Raw genomic sequence first — 7,024 nt, forward strand, 5'->3', positions numbered from 1 at the left:
TCATATATGAGTATGAGCGCCAAGGGGTGGATGTGAACAGAGAAGTCCTTACAGGAAATCAGGCTAATACTCTGGTCACCTCCCTAGCCTCACCAGCACAAAGTCTTCTTCGACTATCAATATCAAGGCACCCCGGAAATAGCGGGTCACAAGAGTGTGACAAACATACAAAAGAAGTAGAGGAAAATGACGACAGTAAGGATTAGGAAAGAAAAAGCAGCAGTTCCCTGTTGCAGTTCAGGCACAGTTATGAGCATGACATTGTTGAATTAGTCCATTAACAATTTTACTGTGCATTAGAGCAAGTTAATGTCCCCCCTTTGGGAATTGCCTAATAAGACACTTCAGTCAGTAGCACCGCCCCGACAGAGATATTATATTTGATGATAAAAATTCTCTCCACTTGGGTAGAGAACTCAGGTCTTCTGCGTGCCACAGCGAAGCCTCTAACACTAACCGCTCTCTAACACGCCGGTCTCTCTCCGAGTGTGAGACAGAAGAGGTCAATAGGTCAACAGGTCATTTGATGAGTAGTCTACATGGGCAGAGTGACAGCCAGGCATAACATTCTTTTAAAAAAGTTTAAGTTTTACGGCGCTCGCAACTGCATAAGGTCATAAGAGCGCCAGAGGTGTTACAAGAGAGAGTAACAAACATTAAAAAAGAAGAAGGGGAGACAAGGACGATAGATGTTTGATAGGAAAGAAGAACGTAGGAAGCAAACCACACCAGAGCACCCGCCAACCACCCACAAACATTCTTTGAGTGTAGATGTGTACTGTTAGGTCTGTACCTACACATCCTGTCATTTAGGAGGCGTGCTGCTTTCATCTCGCCCTGTCGCCACGGTCACTTGGTTAGAGTTAGTAAAGAGAAGCACATCCTAGACACAATAATATAATGGTCATTTGGTGCTGCGGAAAAAAAGAAGACAGACAGAAACAAACAACAGAGGCAAGAAAGGAAAGAATAGGGAGCTACCGTACCACCAGTGGCTGCCTCCAACCACCCGCTGTGTCAGTGTCAGTACCCTCAGGGTCCTGGACTGAATTGGGTAAAAAAGTAAAGTTGCTCCGGCAACCGATCCGGACATTGGGGATTGCCTTGTTAGTGAGACAACTTCCTGGGCCTTCGGCATAATAAAGTGGTAGGGTGGCCAGTTTCTTTCCACGCCGCCTTTACTTCCTCAACTCGAAGTCAGGTACTTCAGGTACCCATCACTGCTGGGTGGGCTGGAGGGGGCGAAAAAATTGGTGTCGAACCGAGGCTCGAACCCGGACTTTCCGCTTTGGAGACGAGCGCACTAACCGCTCCGCCACCGCACTCTCTGAATTGGATAATACGAGTATTCTAATTATAGCCCCCAGTAGGAAGACAGAGAAAAGTGTGATACACCAGTACGCAGTCAGATACACCGTTAGGTAAGCCTTTAGAAGTGAATGGAATCTGTGGTTTGTCGTCAGGCCAAGTGGTAAATCTTTTTTAGTTTAGTTGTAGTAGAGGTTCTACGGCGCTGGTCACTGCATAAGGTCATATGAGCGCCAGAAGATTAGAGGTGTTACAAGAGAGTAACAAACATAAAAAAGAAGGGGAGATAAGGACGATAGATGTTCGATAGGAAAGAAGAAGCAAACCACACTAGAGTACCCGCCAACCACCCACAGGTAAATCTTTGCACACACCACACAAAGTAATTAGTAAGACTGATGAGTTGGGCCATAATAATAAAACTACTGTGACTGATCAAAACAGACAGCGAGCAACAACAGGGTCACGGCTCGTTCACACCAAACATCCGCGTTCTTTCTTATCTGGGCCCTTTCTGTGTTCCCTTCAATCTGTCCCCGTCGTTTTATGCAAGAAAAATTCTAAAATTATGCAAACTGAGCCCAAAAATGTGAAATTATGCGATTCTGTTAATTTTAACAAAGAATGATTAGGGAAAATAATCAGAAATTATTCAAAAAAATGATCAAATTTTACTAAATCATGCGGGGTGCATAAAACCACGGGGGACAGTCCAATTGTCCGTGTTCATGCGGTAGTGGATAGTGATAGTTGTCGTTCGTGCGAGAGGAGAGTTTTATGGCAGCCATGAAATGTCATCCGTCTGCTCTCGTGTTGTGACCTGAGTCCAGAAACCACGAGGCAAAGTGTAACCATACGCAACTCTCTGAACTGTGTTCTCAGTCCTCATTTCCATGTTGATATAAAACACGCACGATAACGCACGAATAGATGGATGAAAGATGTTTGTTTAGTTTTAGTAGAGGGTTTTACGGCGCTCGCAACTGCATTTAAATTTAATAAGTATGAAAGGTGTGAATGGGCACACATTCGTTACCAAGTTAGACGAGTGCACGATAGGCCTACCCCACAAACACGGATATATGGTGTGTACAAGCCGTACATGTATACACAGGCTTGTCAAATTTGTCTAAACCCAATCAAGAACACCCAACGCTATTTTAGAAGTTTGAGTATAAGGGAGACCACATAGAGAAAGCCGTTCGCTCAGGTTAGCGCAACCCCCAAATGAAAACCGTTGCGTCCCCCCAAAGATAAAGCTGTCATGTCATTGAGGACGCGCCAGTGAGGAGCAGCACTGACGTTTCTCGAGGAATCCAAACTACATTCTTTCCAAGGCCGCCCAAAGCTGTCTGTGGTCTTGTTGTCACGTGACCGTTGTACAAACGCCTACAGTTTGAAGTAACAAGTGATTCAAATATTGACACAGACCAGATGCGCTCATATCATCAGTGTACGTTAGAACTCCCATTTGTGACAAACGTAACAAAGTACTGGTATTTTTACTGGCAGGATACGAATACATGATAATGATGGTGATGATGATAACGATTATAGAACCGGGCACTGCCCCCCCCCCCCCTTCTCTCTCTCGCCCTCTCACTTTCTCTCATAATTTGTCCTGCGTGATCAAGTTATTATAGACTAAAGACTAAAGGGTACTGGGCGAAATATGAGGTAAAAAAAGTCTCTCACGCCGACAATATTATTAGTGGGTCTACCAGCAAGCTCCCAAGTCACATCCGATCACGGGAATGACACTTTAGTAAGATTTTCGACAACGCCTTCCCTCTCTATGAAGAATGCATACACTTGATGATGAACGGCCGCGTGTAACAGCGTTCTCTATGTGGGGTCAAGCAGGTCCTTTCCAAAGCTTAAGAGGCTGACAGAGCGGCTGACAAAAGTACGGCCTCGAGAGGCTTTCTCTGTGCGGTCGCCCTAAGTATATATAAAACCAGACCGTGCAACAACCAACAGAACTACACCAAGAAGGACTGGTTTCGGTACCGTGAGTGAGTGTGTGTGTGTGTGTGTGTGTGTGTGTGAGCGTGTGTGTGTGTGTGAGCGTGTGTGTGTGTGTGTGTGTGTGTGTGTGTGTGTGTGTGTGTGTGTGTGTGAGAGCGCGCGTGTGTGATAAGGTTCCTCTCAGATTACAGATTGCCCAATCCGGGACAGTTCCGGGCTATTTGGGACAGCGGGTACAAGCCTGGAGAAATGATAACTGCATGTAGGCGGCCTACTTGATCATGTACACCACGTTGGAACCACCGAGTGTTGTGCTAAGCAAAGTTGCAATGCATTGAAGAAAGGATCTGAAATCCCTTCGTAGCAACAGGAAGTTCATTTTACATACGACTCTGCCAGTTAACAGACACCAAAGTCTGTTGTCTATCAACTGCCTGGCGTACGACTCCGCAATATGTCACTTTGTAATGTGACGTATGACGGAGGCTAATGCTGGGCAGTCATTATACAACAAAGTCTAGCTCTCGCTTAGTGAAATCGACAGGACACGGAAATCTCTTCTTATTCTTTATGTACAAATTTCACCACATGTATGTTTTTCATACAAAGAATATACATAAAACATAGGAAAAAAATTCAGAACCTGCAAATCTGTTCGCTATGATGACTGAGCAGGTTTCGCTATGTGCGTGCTGGACTATTATATAGATCTACTGTTCTTTCTGTTACACAGATACCAGCATCAGCGGGTAAAAGTAAACTTTAGCCCTCTATTTGGAACATACTTTGTACCCAGTAAGCAGTGAAGCACATCAACTCTCTGTGAGGACCACATGTGGGTCGCCGTGACCCGATGAACAAAATTTACTTTTACTCAAATTTAGTGAAGTTCATCGATTGAAACAGTGGACTAGTTAACCGTTTCTCTCGTTCTTCCACTGTACACACAGACGCACGTTCTCAGTTTTTGGCCGAGTGTAGAACGAGAATAAATTGTCATAAATAAGCCACTGTCAACATATGTACATAACGCCAGCCTCACTAACTCCTCTGTGACAGCTACACCCAATCTGTGTTCACAAAGGAGATCTATTTCACAGAAAAGTAGCTGACAAACACCCCCCCCCCCCCCCCCTATCTCCCTGTAAAAAAGCCTCCAAAACAAACAGAATACCCCCCCCCCCAAATTACAAAAATACCAAGTACACCAGAAAATTTCGCAGCACACAAAAGTCTTGACTTACAATTATGAACATAGACTTTCAAATTCAAGCAAGATGGCTCTGTAAAATTCTCACTAGCCAGGCCAGTAACCTTTGCTATGATAAGCCATCCCAACTGAACCATTCAGCATTACACGTAGTATTACGTGTAGGATGGGGGCCTATCAGATTGGGCCAGCTTGCACCAACAGACGGGAAAACCCAGTGACAGACATCAGGAAGGATTCGTTCTAAAGAATAGCACTGCCCGCCACGACCTAATAATTCCAACAACCTCCCACAGCTCTGAGCATTAATTGTCAAAATCAGGGCTACCGACAGACCCACGCACGACAAAAGGCACTGAAGTGAAGAAACCCCCCCCCTTTTTTTTTAAAAACCTATTTTTTTCACGTCCACACAAGATAAATAATCGAGGAGGCAGGGTTGCCATCCTGCTGTCACCGTCAGGGCTAACCCAGGTTGAGAGGGATGCCACAACCCAGCAACCGAGATACAGTGCAGCCTTTCTATTACGACATCGTCGGGACAAGACAAAAAAAGTTGTAGAAAGGCAACCAAACATTACTAATGATATACATGTACATATAAGGGAAAATTCGGGACCTTGGCACCATGTCGCTATACAGAGGATGTCGATATCAAAGGTCGTTATAGAGAGGTTGCACTGTACTTGATAAAAACTTTCTTCTCACTCGGAAATCGACCTGGAGTCTCCTGTGTGCGGCAGCAAAGTGCATAACCACTACACTCCAGACGCCAGTCACAGGATTGAGTTCTATTTTTGGTTTTAAAAACAAATAGACAAACAGGGCAACACGACTTGCTGTCACACAATGCATCTCACACACAGTACACAGAAGCCCTCGACTGGCGAAACAAAAGAAAGTTGGAAGACGCTTGTCACAGACGGCACCCAGAAGGTCAAGTCATTGCCCCACAGTTGGGACCCGCTTGTTTGTAGGCTGATGTAAAAAAAAAAAAAAAGACGCTGAGCTGTCTGTATAAACAGCTTTGCAGGCTTGCCGACTTTTTCAAAATCCAATCAAGGAACCCAACATCTTAATAATAATAATAATATATCTTGAGATGACCATACAACAACAACCAACAAAACCCCTTCCCGTGAGACAGGTTTTGGTGTGTGTGCGTGCGATAATAACATGAGTCTCTCCACTCCCCGACTGCCAACTCCCGTACAGTCAATTAGAGATTGGGGACAGTTGGTGAACCTACAAACCTGCTATTGCGGCAATACAGCACAGTAGACTACTTTGACATGTGATGAGTTACATTAAAGTTAAAGAGATCAAAAACATTGCCCAAACACTTCAAGTCATAGCACAAAACTTCAGACGTTTTCAGTTCACATACAATTCATGTATTATGCAGAAAGAAACAATATCATTTCACAAATTCTGATCCACAGAGCAAGACATTGTTTAAATTACGAGAACAAAAGGTTTGCACAACCTCCATCAATAATTTCACCCATCGCTTTTCTGGACAGCAGCAAATTCTTCAGGCTTGACAATACATCATGTACTGGGAATACTGCCAGAAAAGACAATCGCAGGCTCGCCAGCTTTGTCAAAACCCAAGCGGGAACATATAACCTTATACTTATATCATCAGATTACATACAAACGAACAAAATTCCACTTCGCGGGACTAGTTTTGGAGAAGAGTTTGTGATCAGGTTGAGGTAACGATATTATAAATGTCTTTTCAAATTCCCGATTTCTGAATGTGGGGGAATCCCAAAGGGAAATTTTGAGAAATTTGGCGAGCCTGCAATAAACAGATTGCGACTGGCAAAGTGAGTAGCTGTAGTCTTGCTTCCAGACTTCAGTTGTTCATAGAGTATGTTCACACTTTTGCACAAGGGAGATTAAAACAACAACAACAACCACAACAGGTCAAAGGTTACAGCCAAAACCTCTGGTGTTGGGTTTATATTTTCAAAAAAAATTCAAGGTTTGTGGTTTATGCCCCCCATCCACACAATTTAGGTCATTTAGAAGGCAGGCTTCCGAATTTGCCCATTAGGACCAAACCGGGCTGAGAGGGATGCAAGATCCCAGAGGAAAGACCGATATATTTAATAAATTTTCTCCCCACTCAGGAATCGAATTTGGGTCTTCTGTGTGCGACGGGAAAATGTCTGACTGCTAGACCACAGACGCTGGTGTGGGTGCTGGGTGGCCCTTTAGAAATGTACGACACAAGGACAGAAGAGTAGAGTGCTTGTGGCAAGAGCTAGGCTCAGTGGGGACACGCAGACTCACACAAACAGACTAATACGGAAGCTGAACTGTGCAAGGAGCCGATTGTCTCGGCAAAGCACAACGTCAGACACGAGATTTGAGATAGTGACCAGCTTCTCCAACTCTTTATTTGGCTGACCTGTAGAAACTATAGACTCCAAGCTTTTACTTTTACACTAATTTATTAAAAATCACAGAGTCAAAAATTAAAAAGGACAAAAAACTGTTTCATTCAGTCATTCTCACTAGTTTACCCCC

This window comes from Aplysia californica, unplaced genomic scaffold (assembly GCF_000002075.1).
Source record: "Aplysia californica isolate F4 #8 unplaced genomic scaffold, AplCal3.0 scaffold00112, whole genome shotgun sequence".
In the NCBI taxonomy this organism is placed as follows: domain Eukaryota; kingdom Metazoa; phylum Mollusca; class Gastropoda; order Aplysiida; family Aplysiidae; genus Aplysia; species Aplysia californica.